The sequence below is a fragment of the Cynoglossus semilaevis genome, chromosome 17 (assembly GCF_000523025.1).
Source record: "Cynoglossus semilaevis isolate Cse_v1.0 chromosome 17, Cse_v1.0, whole genome shotgun sequence".
Classification (NCBI taxonomy): domain Eukaryota; kingdom Metazoa; phylum Chordata; class Actinopteri; order Pleuronectiformes; family Cynoglossidae; genus Cynoglossus; species Cynoglossus semilaevis.
The window spans coordinates 7,201,891-7,219,374 of record NC_024323.1 but is presented as its reverse complement, the minus strand read 5'-3'; the positions used below and the strand labels follow the sequence as shown (position 1 = coordinate 7,219,374).

Genomic DNA, 17,484 nt, shown 5'->3' with positions numbered 1-17,484 from the left:
CAGGAAACAGTTCCACGTCCTCGTCTCTGTCATTTGGAGCCTTGTTGTCGCGGTGCTTTTACAGTCACATCCCCTCTGAAGGGCAGCTGTTCTCTCACAGACGACTAACTGCCTAATTTGCTCCCTTATTTACCCCCGTCTCCCCGTATCTCCCCTGACTTATGGACTGTATCATCCGTCGACACCGTCCGCCCCCACGTCCTCCATCCCTCAGTGTGATCACCTGTCACCGTTTGTGTGAAGTTAATGTGCGCAGGCTGGTGCATATGGTTTTCCCGAAGCTCTGGCGGTTGAATGTGTGCTTTGAGTCTCTTTCAAAGTTAATTGCCCCGGTGCAGATGAATCACTGGTTTAGGTTTTTATAATATTGTGTTTCAAAACTAGCAGGAAACTTAACCGGGACATTTTTCTGTGAGGTGAAAATAATGACTGTGATTTATGATTTCACTTCACCTTAAGTCCAAAACAATTATCCTCAGTGAAGGTTGCTGGGCCAGGATAATGAAGCTGCCGACCTGCAGCTGATTTACTATGCATCGGTCACAATGCGTCTGCTCGCTGCTGCCTCGTCAGGCTCACTTTTGCCTGCTTCATAAACCCGTTCTTTTTCTCCTTTAACATCTGCAACAACAGCAAAACATGTTCCCCTCCAACTCACTTCCAGTGCTTTAGTCGGAAATCAGAAAAAATCCTCAGTGTCATGTGACATCAAGATACCGTGTTCCGTGTCAGCTTGTCTTCATACTTTCATTTCCTTCCATTCAGACGTCATCCATACCAGATTAATAAGGATTACAGACTCAATCTTCCCAAGATTTTTCCCAAGAGTCTCAAAGCGCTCGTCTGTGATTGGTCAGTCAGAACTGTTTGTCCCTAAGACAGGAGACAGGAGATCCAATATAAATGAGAAATCAACAGGCCAGTTACAAACCAAACCAGGTCTGTTGTCAGTGGCGACAGACGCCGTTCAGATTTACAGGTCAATAAAAGCAGATTAAAAAAGCGCTCAGTGTTTACAGAATACTCCACAACCGCTGCTCCTCTAACAATCCTCACAGGCGTAACACGGCCCATCTCTTTTTGCAGGCTGTACGAGCAATGAAACATAATAGATATTCTTCCACAAGATCAATTTAATGACCTACAGTCACGGAAGGCCTCATCAAAATGCAAATGCTTTCTTTTAGGAGAAGGAACGACTTGTTTGCCGCCTGCCCTTGAACGTGACTGCAATCATGGATCCTTGTGTCACGTCAGTAGCCTTTGTGGCTGCCATTTTAATTCTTGAACGCTGGAATGCAAACGAAGGCGTGATCAAAGCTGACGAGGATCATACACTGCATTTTTAGTAGTAAAAGAATTCTTACTTTTCTCTGTTCCTGTGGTGTCCAGAGCCCAATTATGGGATCATGCTTGATTATTTTATTTGGAATAAATGTGATAATGATAACAATAATAACCGCACTGTTATATTAATAACAATAATAAGAATTAGTATTATTATTAAAATTACATTATATAATTCTGCATAAAATACTAATCTAGTTCCTTGTTTTCAATCAATAGAAATGTGTCATCTGTCTGCATATTACCCAGACTCAATGTAAGAAAAACGCACGTACATCCATTTTTGGCTCAAGTCACTTGATTATGTTGTTCATTAAATATTGATTATCCTTTATTTTGTGGTAAATAAAAGATTTGGTTTTAGTCCACAGCCTGCAGCTTCTCTGCAGCTCTTCTACAGCAGAACACAATAAGACACAATTATCTTCCCCTGTCTGCGTCCTCACTTATTCATGGCAGCCCTCCTGTATATTATTGTTTGTCTTTACCTCAGGGTCATTGGCAGAGGATTCACTCTGCCGCTGTTGCTAGTCAGCAAGAATAAATAATTAAAAGAAAAAAAGATTCAGACGAAGAGTTTGTGCCTAAGAAGACAACAGTGACCTGAGTGCATGGAAACACATGACGGTAGCAGTTATATATACACTATATATATATATATATATATATGAGTCAGTCAGTCAGTGAGTGAATGAGTGAGTCTTTCGTGCCTCTTTGCTTTGAGTGATTTGAGAAAACTGTCAGTATTGTGTTCCTATGACAACCTGTGCAGCAGGATCAGTGTGAAGTGTGGGTGAAAGGAATTTCAGATGAAGCAGTTTAAATCACACGTGAGTGACAGGAGACTTGGACTGAGGATTCACTGTATATTACACATTATATTTTAAATGGACTTCTGCTTCGTTATATAAATACACTGCATATATCTATACATATATACTGCATATACAGTATATACTGCATATATCTATACAAATATACTGCATATACAGTATACACACATATATAAATATATGTGTGTATATATTATGTGGCTGCTACTCTTGTGCATTTTCCTGCCCTCTACAGCCTGAAGTCTGTTATGAGAGAGTTACATTTTCTTTCTCTCTCTTTTCCATTTTCTCGTCTTCTTTTCCCCTCGTTATTATGATTAGCTGGAGTGTGTCAACTTAATGGAAAAACAAAAATGTCTTTTCTCTGTTATCATTTCTCTGCCTCAAACAAATAAAGTCTTCTTAGTTATTTTTGTCTTTAACAAAAGTCCGGGCCCATCTTTGGAGTTGTATTGTTGAGATACAATCGCACTGAAGCTCCAATTTATAAAGTGTCCCTTCGGGGACGTGAACCTCTATTTCATACACGTCAAACTAAATTAATCTCTGCTTTCCTTCTTCGTCTCTGTCTGCCTCATACTCCCTCTGACACATGAAATACCTCAGGAAGAATCATGGCTTTTCGTCTCGCAGTACACACACACAAGTACACACATGCAGTCACACAACATAACGACACACAGCAGGGCAGAGGGGGATTAAATCACTAATTTATCTGCCAGGGTTTGGCTGCAGTAGATGAACATGGCTGCCTGACCTCTGGGCTGCCTCGTCGGAGCATCAGTCTCCTTCATGACAGGCTGAGGTGAAGAAGCCGTGCATCTTAGCTCAGCTCTGGTCAGGATAGAATTTCCAGATGCGCCAACATTCCCCGTTCCACGCCATACAGGAACAGATTGACGGCCGATTGGAAATCAATTATGAATGGTGATAAATATGGCGCGAGGCGGAAAATATCCTGATTGGGTTTCAAATGTGAAAGTAAATCATTGGTTAAAACCGTCAGATATTAGATATTATTACCTTAGAAATGTCATGGACTGATACAGGTTTCATTTTTTTTGCGTTTATTATTTTGTTTTACAGATAATGAAATCCTGCTGATCTCAGGTCAGCTCTGATGAAGTCCAATCCTCATCGCTTTATTATTGATCCCAGGCTGCACAGCTGCATGTGACACTGGAGTGTTTGTCTCGTCCATATCTGCCATGACATTTGAGCTTCCTTTCATTCCTACTTCAACCTTTCTGGAATACAGCAAGACGGGGATATTCTGTATCATCAGTTCACCGCTGTCACAATAAAACCAGGAGCCATTTTGTTTCAAATGATCCAGAGTTGACTCTGTTCACAAGGAAAAAAAATGGCAAGTGAACATGAACGTTATTATTCTGTTTTATAAAGTGGTAAAGAAAGAGTTAAGCTGTGCCATTATGTTCAATAGCATTGTGTCACTTCCTGTTTGGGCACTTCCTGTTTACCAAACAATTTGAGCCATGAGGTCAGAACTCCAGCCAAACTCAACTCCACAGCATCAGAGCAACAATGTAAGTCCAATATTTAATGAATACTGTGAAGAAGTAGAAAATGAAGTAGAAAAATACATTCAATGAGTTTGTTTTTTTAATTTGGGGGAATTATATTTATTGTGTGTGCAGTGTGCAGCACTTATCTAAATAATTCTTGTTAAGTAAATTAAGAAATATAATTAAGAAACATTATTTCTAATATACAGCTGCTTTAACAGTTAATTACTACTACTTACTGAAGCCAGGTTTTCTGAGCCTTTTCCACCATGAGGAATATTGTAATAAGGTTTTGTCCACTCTTGTTCCCCCTGTCTCCCATGTACGCGGCCGTCGTGCCACTGTATCTATGCAAATATCACAGTATCAATTAAAAGATGAGTCATGGCCTTCATTGTGGGTCAGCGCTGTGTTGAAACTTGTGTGTTGCGTGTGCTGCGCTCTGTTCCTGGGGTATTGCCACAGGGAGTCATGGAGCGTGTGTTCTGACTGAGGAGAAGTCAGTCTTATCTCTGGATGTATGGTTGTGTAAACCTGCTGTGACACGGAGAAACGCTTGTCTGTGATTTTTGCCGTTGACTGCTGACAAGTTGCTCTGTGAAAAGAATGGGAACCTGAACAGGACTGAGGCTGTGACACAGGCAGTGGATACCAGCAGAACAAAGAAGAAAAAAAACAGAAATTAGAGCTCATGCTGTTGATTTGTTAAATATACACGATGGTATCAAGTACCATCAGGCTGGTGATTCTTCTTTTTTTAAAAGATTTCAAAAAGTAGCATATAGCCTCAACATTACAAAGTCACCCTGCTGGTGAACCATGGTACTGCCATGGTACTGCAGGCTTCCTCATTGCCTAGTTTTTCACTATCTTTCTTATTTTTTCTTCTTCTTCTTCTTATCTTTATATTTACATTAAAGTTTTATTCAAATTTTCCTACAGCCTTTATGATGCTGCGGTTTAAACTTTCTCTAATTATCCCCGATGGTAAAGAAGTTATTTTCACATCTATACACTCCCTCATGTCTCAGTAATTCATCAGGAGCGAGGGAACCATGAAGGTTTAACTATCTCGGTATTTAAATGCCAGATCTGTGGGTGGCAGAAAAAACTGAGAAAACACGTCAGTCATTGTGGAAGGACTGAGAGGAGAATGTGCCGGAATGTGATGTTACTGTAGTCAGAGTAAACACTGTATGTGAATGTGAGTGTGACCAGAGATGCCTAAGCCCTTCAGATACATGTTAATCACATGATTGGCTGAAGAAGATTCCAGAGCTTTGGCCCAGTCACATCCTTAAGCAGGGAGTGTCTGAGGAGAGAGTGGCCGCTCAGGTATGAATAGCTTTGGCTAATCGCCCCGGGCCACGACAACCAGCTAGCTGCAGGGCTAAGAATATTCCAGTTTGCTGTTGCGTGTGACAGCCAGATCCTCTGTGCCAGGGAATACGGTGACCCACGGAGGGAGGATTGAGGTCAGCCTGACACTTTCTACCACCCAGGGTACAGCAGTTAGGAGCTTATGCAACAACAACAACGAGGAGAAGCACTGGGAGTGATGTAGGTGTGGGAGGAGAAGAGTTTTTTAATTAGCATTCTGTGTTTACTGAACCTGAACACAGCAGTGGACAGTCTGATGGATACACACATCTGGGTGTGGGGTGTGGGTTTAAATACAGTTTATTCCAAATAACAATTCAGTGTGTGGCAGTAATTAATCTGTCAAGTTTAATTAGATTCCAATTTTGAACAGATTTGAACCCACAGGCAGATTGACACACACACACTCCAGTAAGTCCACGGTCCATCTACCATACAGAGGTTCCCAAACTGTTTGGGCCCCGAACCCCCGTCTATATCCACACCCCTGATTCTCCACACCTTTAGAAAAAAACAAACAAAAAAAACTTTATTGGAAAGACAGCATGTTCAATCAAACATACACAAAATACAAAACATCCACATATAACACACACACACACATACGTATATAACCTGCATTTATTTGTTAGTTAAAATGTCTGCGCCCCCTACTGGCAGCTTGTCCGTTCAAGATGGATCATAGTGACTAAAATCCACCAACTGTATTAAGCCAGATTTGGAGTCATAGTCTTGCATATATTTGCTGACATATTGTATATTTCTTGCCAAGCTGTAGCGTGGTAATCTCATATTAAAACCTCTGCGTTGGTGCATTTTCCTTGATGAAAGACTGGGTTTAAATAGACTGTTCTCAGTGAGGTGGTATTTTTTTCTTTCTTACAAAATAAAAGTTTATTTTTGATGGTTTTTGTCCTTGCTCCTGTGGGAAAATACTCTTTTATGTCAGGCTGAGTTGCAGCACAAAATATGATCCTTGGCCCACGAACTGAGGAGTGTCTCTCTTGATGAACCACTGCTGAATATCAATACCCACAGTAGGAGAATCATTAACCAGCGGTGCTGAGTTACTTCAGGATCGAAGCAATCTGAACGGCGTCTGACCTTCAGTGATCACCTCCCAACTGGAGAAACATGTTGACTTTAATTGAATCCTGTCATTCTGCACCTGATACGAGGGCACTGCATTTTAACTCTTCTACCCAGTCACTGTCCATAAATTTTTCATTCTGTATTGACTCGCCCTGTCAATATTTCGCAAAGGGGGCTGTTAAAATTCATGAAGGGTACAGAGGTGTAGGTCACACGGTTGCCCAAATGAGCACTGGGCGATGAGTCTGCTGCAGCGGGCTCAGATCAGAGGTGTTTTTTGACACTGTGGTGGACACGTATCGACCTGCGGCCATTAGACACCTCTACTTTTCCCCCTTCCTCACCTGTCTGCGTGTCCAATCTAGTATATACTCAGAGACATGGCATGTTGTTAAAAAAAACAAAAAAAAATTCTTAGAAAACCTATTGAAACCAGATGAGACAAAATGTGTACTGTATATGTACTGTATGTATTTATGATATTAGAAATGTTACTGGAGCATATGGTGAAGACCTGTATATGTCCATTTGTATGTGTTGATATATGTTTTTATACACATGCAAACACATACATTTATATATGTGTTAGTAGATTGTACACGTGTGTATATATACAGTATGTGTGTTCAGTGTACACGTGTGTGTGTATATATACAGTATGTGTGTTCACATGTACTTATATCATTCAATGAGAATATCCACAAATAATAACATTCACACTGAAAAAAGATTGAAGTTAGTCAATGACAAACACTAACAGATTTCTGGCAGTTTTCCTGCTACATTAACATGCATTGGCACGATCAAATTACAGGTTTCAGTTTAATTATAATTGACTTATTTTTTTTCTGGAAATGGCATTTGCATTCATACCAGAGGGAAGCCTTGATTAAAAAATGTCTTTCTGCTCCTTTATCTGTGGCTGGGCGCTAATCAAACAGTGACCTGAATCAAAATGGCTGAAAATGGAGGAGATAAGAAAAAAAATCAGGAATAGAGGAGAAAACTGTGGATTAACTCTCCTCCTGGTTGTGTCTGCAGCTCATTTGATTATGGTGCAGACGGAAATATAATATTATTATCTAAGTACTGGCCTATTTGTTTGTGAAAACTAAAAAAATAGCTGTAGGTTTGGGCAGTGGTTTTTCTGCTTGTGCACGCTCCACGTCATTCCACACCCGGAGCTATTACCATCTAAATGTCTCCACTCAGTTTAGCAGAGGTCCGGGCTGCTGAACAGATCAGCAGCAGCAGAGTGAGTGGTGGGCTTCCCTCCAACAGCTGCATCGTATTTAATTCTTCCTCTTCCTCTTCTTTCTCCTGGGGTGTATTTTTTTTTTCTACTTTCTCATTTCTGCCTCATCTTTCTCCTGGGGTGTATTTTTTTCTACTTTCTCATTTCTGCCTCTCTCTGCTCCAGAGCCTTTACCTTTCCCCGTCCCTCCTTTATTTCTCTTTTATGTCTTCACATTTACTCGCTCCATTTTCCTGCCAAAATCTGTGTCCCAGTTTCTTTCACGCTCCCCATTTCCTCTTCGAAGGCTATAAAGCTTTTTATTATTATTATTTTGGGAGGGGAAGAAAGCTGCAGCCTTGGCCCTGAATATAAGCGAATATTCACACCACGGTGCTGAACTGGAAGAATGCAAAGAACACTCTTTAACCTTTTCTTCTAATATTTTTTAATTTTTCCATTGTGTGTGTGTGTTAACAGGTGCAGGAGAAATGTGAAGGTTATTTTTCATGATGATCATTTTGTGAACAACATCCATCTCGACCAGGATGACCTTTAAAGTGAAAAACTCTGAAAGCTCATTAATTGTCATGCAGTATTTCCATGCTGACAAAATAAACATGAGGGGGAGGAAAAGGACAGAAAGGAGGAAAATGCCAGGACAAAGTTGTATTTCTCTCAACTATGTAAACAACAAATATGTGGTAAATATGCAACCAAGCACTGATGCAAAAAAAAAAGAAAGAAAAAAAGACACGTTCTGACTATGGTACAGAGGAAAGAAAAATGTATTTAAATGATGACATCACTCTGCTCTGAGAATTAGTAATGAGTAGCAATATATACATATATATTTATATATATTTTTTGAACATAAAAAAGCCCTGATGTAATGGGCATTGACTCGTTCAGACTAATGTGTCCTGTATGTGAAACGTCATGTTATTTGTATAGTTATGTGTTTTGTTTTTGGCTAAAGAGAACTAAGCTACACCCCCAACTCGCACGGTGCTAAAGCTAATGATTTTTCTTTATTGGCATTTAAAGCCCTTAATAATGATCATCGAGGGAAATTTAAAACATTTGAACAGCCTTTTGTTTAAACACAGATGAGCAGAAGGCTGACAACAGCAAAACGCATGAAAATCAGGCTTAGTTTACTGAGTTAACACTGTTTGACGGACATAACAGGGTCTACCTTTCATTAGTCTGAACTTTTTTTAGTTGTTTTTCTCATAACTTCATTGTTTTTGCAATTGAAACTGACACAAAACACCCTGTTTCCCCACGTGATATAAACAGGAACTATCACCCTGAGCTTTATGACTGTTCTGCAGGGGCTAAAAGATTGGTCCAGAACCCCTTTACTACCTTGAAGGTCACCGTGTTGCATTCAAATCATTGTTAAACTGATTGTCATGTTCAGTTTAGCTAGCGTTATATCATCATATTAAAAAAAATTAAGACTTTAAAACAATCTGAAACACTGTTGTGGTTTAGAAATGAATGAAAAGTGTCTTCTGTTTTCAGTGAATTCCACTTTAGATCTATCTCTGCTTTTCATCTCCTCTGGACTATTGGATTTATCCCCCCCCCCACACACACACACACACACCCCCCTGTTGGAGAGTGCCCCGACCCTGTGTTTTATGGCACTAATATCAATCAGAGATGGAGTGCAGAGAGCAAAGGGGGTGTATGGTCTTATGTGTCCTGGTTGACCTCTAGCAGGACCATCACTCTACTGCAGGTCACTGCTGCTGGTGCTCAGTGTGTTATGAATGATGAACGTGTAGGCACTAAACCAGTGGCCCTCAAATGGGCGCCCTCCGGTGGGATGCAGACCACGGGCTGTTATTGTATAATATTGCACATTACTATCATTGACCTGCTCTAAGAAATGGACATCTGACTGGTGTGTTCAGTAGCTTGAACCTAAGGAATGTACTGTAAAAATGTCTGAAACGTTTTGTTTCCTACTCCGTGGACAGACATGCGTCCGTGTGACCGTGTCTCTCTCTCTGCCTGTGAAACGAACCAAAACATGTTGATGTGCTGGTTAGACCTGAGTGATGATGAAAATTCTAATCGATCCACCAGCAGCGAGTTGTTGGATCCTTACTCTGACCCCTGCTGCGCTGCCTCTGATGCTGTGCTGCTAATGAGGAGCCTCTTCTACTGAGTCTGTTCCAGAAGTTCCCACTGCTCAGCAGTGCATTGGACCACGTTAGCAGAGAGTAGGAGTGGACCTTTTCAGTCATTTGTACAAGTGTGAAACAATTTGAAAAAAAAAATGAAAGTCTGTCTGTTTATCTATCTATCTATCTATCTATCTATATCTATAGCAGATGTGTAAGGCCTGATAACCACCACACTATGGAGCCACAAAAAAACAAATAAGAAAAACAAGACAGCAGTCCATTCAAACACAGGTTAATATGTTGTTGCTGTTATATCTCTTCCTGCTTCTACCAAAAAGTTCTGCACTGCCGTTCCACTTTAATACTTTCATTTTTACACTGATGCATCTGTTTAAAGCCTCCTTACACCCTCCTGCCTGTTTTTGCGTCTTGAATCCGCTGCTGTGTGCCAGTATAATGAGTGTTTATTGTAGCGGAGTAATAAAGTGGCTAACGCTAAGTGGATGTATTTCTGCTGTCTTGGTGTAACCTGCTCTTTTGCAGATGCTTCTGTGCTCTGACATTTATTCTGCTCTCACCACTCTGAGTTAGTGCACACTGTTTGTTTGGGCTGTGGGGGAGAGTCTGCTCACCGTCCACTGATTCAAAATAACAGCGACGGTGATGCTGTTGCCAAGTGATTATATGGAAAAAAACAAAAACCTGTCCAGTGACTGCAGAAGCAGCAGATGGCACTACACAAAGACAAATAAATACTATACACCGAGTATTTCTGTGAAGTAGCTAAACATCATTCATGTGGAAGTCCTAATACTGGGACAAACTGGGAGGAGGGTTTTAGCCTCGACATACTGTAATTCCATTGTAACTTTATTATTAGCCCTTCTCACCCAGTCCAAAAACACATCGCCCCTGTTCTCCCACGGCCCCCCCCCCCACCTATAAGTCTTTCTCTTTTGTAAATCTATTCACCTGCCTGTATCCTCTCGTCCCCCCCCCCCCCCCCCCCCCCCACCTATAAGTCTTTCTCTTTTGTAAATCTATTCACCTGCCTGTATCCTCTCGTCCCCCCCCTGCCCACCTCCCTCCCTCCCTCCCTCCCTCACCCCTCTGCTTCCTTAGCATTCATAGATTTCAGGGCCTACAGCTGTGCAGCTCCTCTCTCCCACCAACCATCTGTCAGTTTGATTCTCTTCCTCCTTTTTAAATCTCACTTCAAAACCCCATCATTTCAGATCAGCTTACTCATCGTGGATTTTGATCTGTTATTTCACGCGTCACTCTTAACATAATTAATCTGCACCAAAAAAAAAAAAAAAAGATAGATACTTCTACGCTTTTTAAAACAAATTTGAAAAACACTGCAGAGGATAATGGCTAATCTGCTGCGATCTGTAATGAGAGGTTTTATTGGAACTTCAGTGTTTAGAATTCAGTTCAACATTCCAAAAGCCATGAGATTTCTATCCTGAGATGTCAGTGTGAATATGTTTTTATGGTTAACAATGTAGCTTTAAATGTATTATCCTTATATATATTTATATGTATATATATATATTGACCTTCTGCCCTCAGCTCTCTGTTAGTGTCACGTCTGCACCGTAGGGAGGCCAAACATGGAACGCTGAAAAAATTCAAAACAAATTATGCAAAACAAAGGGTTTTTTAAAAAAAAAAAAAACCCTCGTCTCCGTGGGTCTTGTTAACGTTTGATCGTGGCACAAACGAAACAAATGGAGCCTCGGAAAATACATTCAGACCTGACAGTTCTTTGATAACCAGCCAGTGAGTGTACTGACACAGGAGCAGATTAACATTTCTAAAGCTGCAGGTACATATGAGTCGGATGGATGGATGGATGGATGGATGGATGGATCGATCCCTTGTGGAGTCAGAAAGTACAGAAAGATGAAAATATACCAGAAGAGATGGAACAGTTAATACAATACAAAAATGGCAGTGTTCAAGAGAAAGTAGAAGAAAAAGAACCCCTGAAACTGTGGACGGATTTTCTAGATTGTTATTGTTATCATGTGTGTTGTTCTTATAAGATCAGTCAGCAGTGTTTCTGTGCTGATCACTGGAGCTGCATATTTTAATTGAAACATTACACTGACAGTATGTGTGTCTGAGGGCTGAGATTGAAGATTCTCACTCAGATTGAACGCACACACACACACACACACACACACACAGAAAAAACTGATAAACAATAGTCAGTTCACACTTTGCCCTTCAAACATGGCCGTGACCTCAGTAGTGTGTATTCAATCTCCCATTACCTGTATCCATCACACACACATTAATTAGCCACCGTCGTCCACAGTTATGCCTGACAACAAACCACAGACACACACACACATTGATCATGTGCTTCATCTTTTAAAATCTACACATTTTCCAATGACAGGACTGCGGCACCATCAACGCACCACTCCATCACGCCTGCACTGCGCCGACATGACAGTCGGGACCCGGAGTCTTTAAAATGAGGAGCCACTTTCTCAGATTGAGTCGTAAATATGACGGATGGACGTCCAGTAGGAAAGGTGCCCTAATCTGAATCAATAATCAAAGCCGTAGTACGTCAACCTGTCAGGACGCACTTCTCCGGCCGTTCGCTGGGACGTTCCTATGTAGCTAGCGGGTATTGGATTTCTCTGGGTTGTTGACGAGTTCTGGGTTCACCTGTATTTGAACAGCAGCGGAGTTGAAAGGCAAAGTCCTGTAGCAGAAATGTCCGTTCATCCTGTAAAAACACAGTCAGGCACCAGGACAGAGAAAGTTGTTTTCATGATATCTGCAGCTCAGTCACAAGGTGGCGTGGGAGTGAATGCTCTTGCCTTACGCTTAATAAAAAACAAAACGTTTCCAGCGCCGCTAGAATAAACGGAGTACATAGTCAATTTGACATGTTTTTTTTATACTTTTTTTATTGACTGTGCGTGATTCCTCCTACGGTCCACACACACACACACACACACACACAGGACGCCCTCAGTTGTTCACTTGTTTTCTCCATATGTGTAATGAACTTGGGAATAAGCCGGGTGGTGAATCGACGTAGAGGACATAAGTCGGATGAATGACGTTGAGTTAACTAAAGTGAGCCCCGGTGGTCGTAGCAGAGTGGTGCGGTCCGCCCCGACCTTTGATAAGACGGCATTGACCCCCACGCCTCCGAATCGCACTGGAAAACAGTGTGTGTATTTTTCCAGTTTGTTGACCTAGATAACGTAGGAAGTCTGGGAATTCTCCTGATGTTTTTCTGCACGTTGGGGAAACATGTTGAACTAAAGGTTGCTTCACTGCTCAGATCCCCTTGTCTTATCTCTGGAAACAACTGCACGCACGCCGCGATGAATAAAACATAAGTGCGTTGTCAAAGCTAATTCAGTCGACCGGCTTCGTCTAGTCAGCCAAAGATCAAATGCTTTCCTTGGCCTCGCGCTGCTCAGCTTAATGCACTGGTTTTACATTAAACATGACGTTGTTTACAACCTCCTCTTACCTGTGTTTTTACTGACAATACTTAAGGGGAAATTTTCCACTCCCCACCCTTTATCCTCCTCCTCCAATTTCTCCTCTTCCTCCTCCTCCGCTTATTTTTGGGATCAACTGATGTATCTGGAAAGGCATCAGATGACCGCGCGGACAACTAAAGCACACAGACACGCAATCACTGCTGAAACTGGCCACCGTTTAGATCGCTGCGCCTCTCATGCTGCAGATCATGTTACGTTGGCTGCTCTGGTTTACCTTCACATAATAATGCCTTGGTACTGTTGCTCTTTGTGTGTATATAAGGTCACCCTCCTGAGGAGTTGGTTTAGCCGGTGCTCGTGCAGCCAGCAGAAGATGGCAGCTGGTGATACTTGGTTCCAGAAACTGTCAAAACCTGTCCATGCAGCTCCTCCTTCCTGTGTTACTTCAGGCTTTTGCTGCCTTGTGTGTGCCTGCATGTGTGTGTGTGTGTGTGTGTGTGTATGCGTAATAGCATATGTCTGGATGGGTGGGTACCTCAGGTTTAGGGAGAAGACCAAGTAAGTGTCAGAGGCTGTTGGAAACCCGCCCATCAGAGATGGTGACAGATGATACATCACCAGGGAACAGCTTCCACTTACATGGACCTGTCCTGCCAACTTTTGTGTGATTTAGCCAAAGGCAGAACAAGGAGGGATTATTTATTTAACTTCCCCAAATTTACATATGCAAACGTAATCTTACAGTCAACATAAAGGCAGTCTGAGGGCAGAGTGTCAGTTCAAGAGCTGAAATACGGTACATTCCCACGATTAACACAAAGATAATGTATTTGTGTCATTTGCTCTAATTGGCCCAAACAGCCCAAACTCTCTCTCTCTCTCTCCCTCTGTCTCTCGCTCTCTCTGACTTAAAGACCTAACATGGCTGCGAGCATTTCAAATATTTGATATTCAAATCCAGTATTTGAAGATCTTCCTCCCTTGTTGCAGCTGTTTAAAGTTTGCATGTGTGAAGGTGCTGTTCTGGCAGGACTAACTCTGGGATTGTCCACAGAAGCTGGAGACAAACACAAAGACAACATGTTGGACATGTGTCTGAAATTTTACATAAAAACAAAAATACTTTTGTTTTTCAGAAGTACACCCACTTTGGTAAAGTGCAGTAACATAAAAGTTTGTACTTTGTTGCGTTTGCTATGGTCACATGACACAATCACTATGACTCACCGCTTCGAAAATGACCAGATTATTGATATAAATAACAGAAATGCATAACTTTAATGGGATCAAGTTAACCAGGAAACAATTGATATTGAGTTAAAATGTGCAAAGAGCAGAAGTAGGAAAAGTAAGAAACAAAAAACTTCTCTGTTTCCTGAAGTCTGCAGCATGAGGAAGAGTTACATGATGTAATATCATACTGCTGATGCTCAAACTCACAGGTTTCTGTTTCTGACCCATGAATAACACCTGCATCTCAGATTCTATCCTGAAATTCATCTTTTCATCCTTCACTGGTCAATACTGTACAACTGTAGTGTTTCTGAGTTAGTCGTGTCACAGTTGGAGCCCTGGGCTTTTGCCTTACAGCAAGAAGATCGCTGGTTTGAGTCTAGGTGGTAACTGAAGATCGGTTGAATCCAAAAAAAAGTGAGGGTTCACAGTTGTGTCTCTGTATGTGATGCACTGCTGAACGGTCTGGGTGAATTATTGATTATTCTTTTCAAATTGTAGCACTTTTTTGTGCTGAAAGAAATGAAAAGAAAATAACTACCAATCTCCTCTCCTGTCATCCCAGACCGACAAAAGAAAAATCTGAACCTGCTCAATGACATTTCAGAGGCCGTGGTTCATTACCACAGCTAACCGCAGCACATATCCCTCACTGTCAGTGCAGCTGTGGGTTTTGTTTCTGTTTGTCCTCATACATTTGGAGGAATCCTCCATTAAAGACTGACAGCAAAACCAAATAAAGTTTGTTTTTCCAACACTTTGAGTGGCTTTGACATTCCACTGACGGGAGTTACGTACTGGCTCTGGAATCATCTCAGTCTGAAGCAGACAACAGATAATAGATACCTGTCCTTAGAACAGATGTTAAAGTTGATCTCTGTTTGTCAGAGATGGCTGAGCCCTGTGAAGACACCAGCCGTCCAAGAGGTTGGACTGTCAAAAACTACACCGACCAATCACAACGAGGGGTGGAGATGTACTTCTACCCGGCAACAGGCCTGGAGGGTCTCTCGTTGCTCTGTATGACTCAGATGGGCCAACAGAACAGCTTTGGGCCTGTGAAAATCTCAGCCGTGTTATTATTACTGTAGTGAAAAAAATAAAAAATCCATTCAACACTTAAGACTTTCAGAGGAGGAATGTAGCTCCTGAAGTAGTCTGCAACTGTTTCCCCTGCGTGTGTTTCATGTTTATACAGACCCCAGAAGTACTTATATAGTATGACTGTATATGACAGACACTTATCCAAAATGTCAGGGGTGGACGTGTGTGTGAGGAGGCAGAGAAAGTGTGTTAGTGCATTTCTGAACACTTGGCAGACAGAGTGGCAGAGTGAGTCAAACATTAACACTGCTCAACCTTTGTTACGGCCAAATGAACTAAACCTGGAGCCAAGATAGCAGCACATGTCGATGGTGTCAAATGATCAAATTGTGTGTGTGGATGTGTGAGTGTCTGCAATGTGCTTATAGACCATAAATAACAAATGGGTCTTAGCCCTGTGGTAGCAACATATGGCTGCAAAGTGAGCGTGGAGAAGTAAAAGTGAAGTGACACTTCATGAATGTGAAGTCATTTTGGAACGAGAAGACTCTCATCTCATCTGTAACTACTTTCTGACCAGTTCAAAGTCTGATTCACAGGTTTCAACAAGAGTGAAAACTCTTGAATAATCACGGTTAATCGTGATTGTAATTTATCATGATTGATCATGATCGTTATTACTCACTTTTAAATTTGATTCTTCATGATTGTAATTAATCTTGATGAATCAACATTCCTGGTTCTAACAGATTATTTTTGACTTTGACTCAGCCTGGACTCTATCTCTAAGATGCTGCTCTCTGTTTGGCCTCAGTCTACGTCTGCCTGTTGCTACATTCTCACCTAGAGTAGAGGAGAACTTGACACAGAAGGGTTCTACCCTGTAGCAGAGTGTGGAGAAGAGCGAGTGAACTGTCCCCAGGAGTGGCTGCACACTGGCTGCCAACTCTGTTTCCAATTTCAAATCTTGGTCACGGATAAATGAGGTTGTTTAAAAAAAAACAAAAAAAAAAAAAAAAAAGAATTCCTCATTTTCTCTGCAGAACATGTGGCTCGGCACCAGCTTTGCTGCAGGTTTACAACTATAACAAGAAGTGATTGGCTGAAAATATAGAAGAGTGGAGCAGCTGCAGGCTGCTTTCTGGATGGTCCAAAAGAGGCTCAGACAGACGGACTGTGCATGAGAAATAAGAGAACACGGCAGACAGTTTGCCACCTCGGGGCTCAACGTTTCCCGGAGCAGCTCTGTGTGCAGCCCTACTTTAATTGGACCACGGCATTGGTTCAAAATGCTCAAAATGCTGACAGAGTGGCAGAAAAACATTGTGAAAACCTGTAAAACTCTTTGCCTTCATTTATGGAAATTACAGCATTCATGCCCTCATAATATTTATTGACGAGAGTGGGACTCACCCACTCAGATGCTGGCTAAATATAAACAGCTGTGGAGTTCATGGTGCGTCTAATCAAAGAGTCAGGTATGAAAACAGGTCCTGCCCTGTCGAAGGTGTTGCCTGATTTCAAAGACTCTATTGTGTGTTACTGGAGGCCAGAGGCTGTTTTCCACCCTGTACAAACACCCTACCAATCCTGCACTGAGAATATTCCTGTACACAGGATGCGTGGTAAAGGGTCACTTCCGAAAATGGCACCAAATACAGACACAGATGTGTCCTTGATTTGTGTCTGTATCAGACCAAGAAGAAAATATGTTCTATATATATACATATATATATATTTTTGTTTTTTATGTAAAGTATGCCTGATCTAATTTATGATCCACCATTATTTGGCATTTGTGAGAAGATGTCACATTGCTCCAGAAGGTTCAGCATATAAAGCAGCTCAGTGTTGGCTAACGCCCATAATAACTGAGGCTATGTCTGGGCATGCTCGCTGACTTCTTATCAGCACATTATGCAGTCATGCCAGTACTGTGTACTGCCCTACAGCAAGACAGCATACAGCTGGCAGACTAGGACTAAAAGATAAGGTTGACTCCTTTGACTGCATCGTGTCTGAAGGAGGGCGAGGAGGAGGAGGAGAAGAAGAAGCACAGATTGGTAGTTTCAGTTTGGTCAGACAATTAAAACCAAAGGGATTAAAATTAATAATATTAACCAAAAATACTAATTTATTTCTGTTTCATGTCATGATATGACTGGAAAC

At 41.5% G+C, this 17,484-nt stretch overlaps 1 long non-coding RNA gene across 1 annotated transcript in view; it reads left to right on the top strand.

The window, feature by feature from the left end:
- The first annotated feature begins 3,517 nt into the window (after positions 1-3,517).
- LOC112488407 (uncharacterized) overlaps positions 3,518-17,484 on the top strand; it is a 37,140-nt gene continuing 23,173 nt past the window's right edge. Inside the window, exon 1 of the long non-coding RNA XR_003052424.1 lies at positions 3,518-3,727. This is a non-coding gene — a long non-coding RNA (uncharacterized LOC112488407). The remainder of the gene's footprint in view (positions 3,728-17,484) is intronic.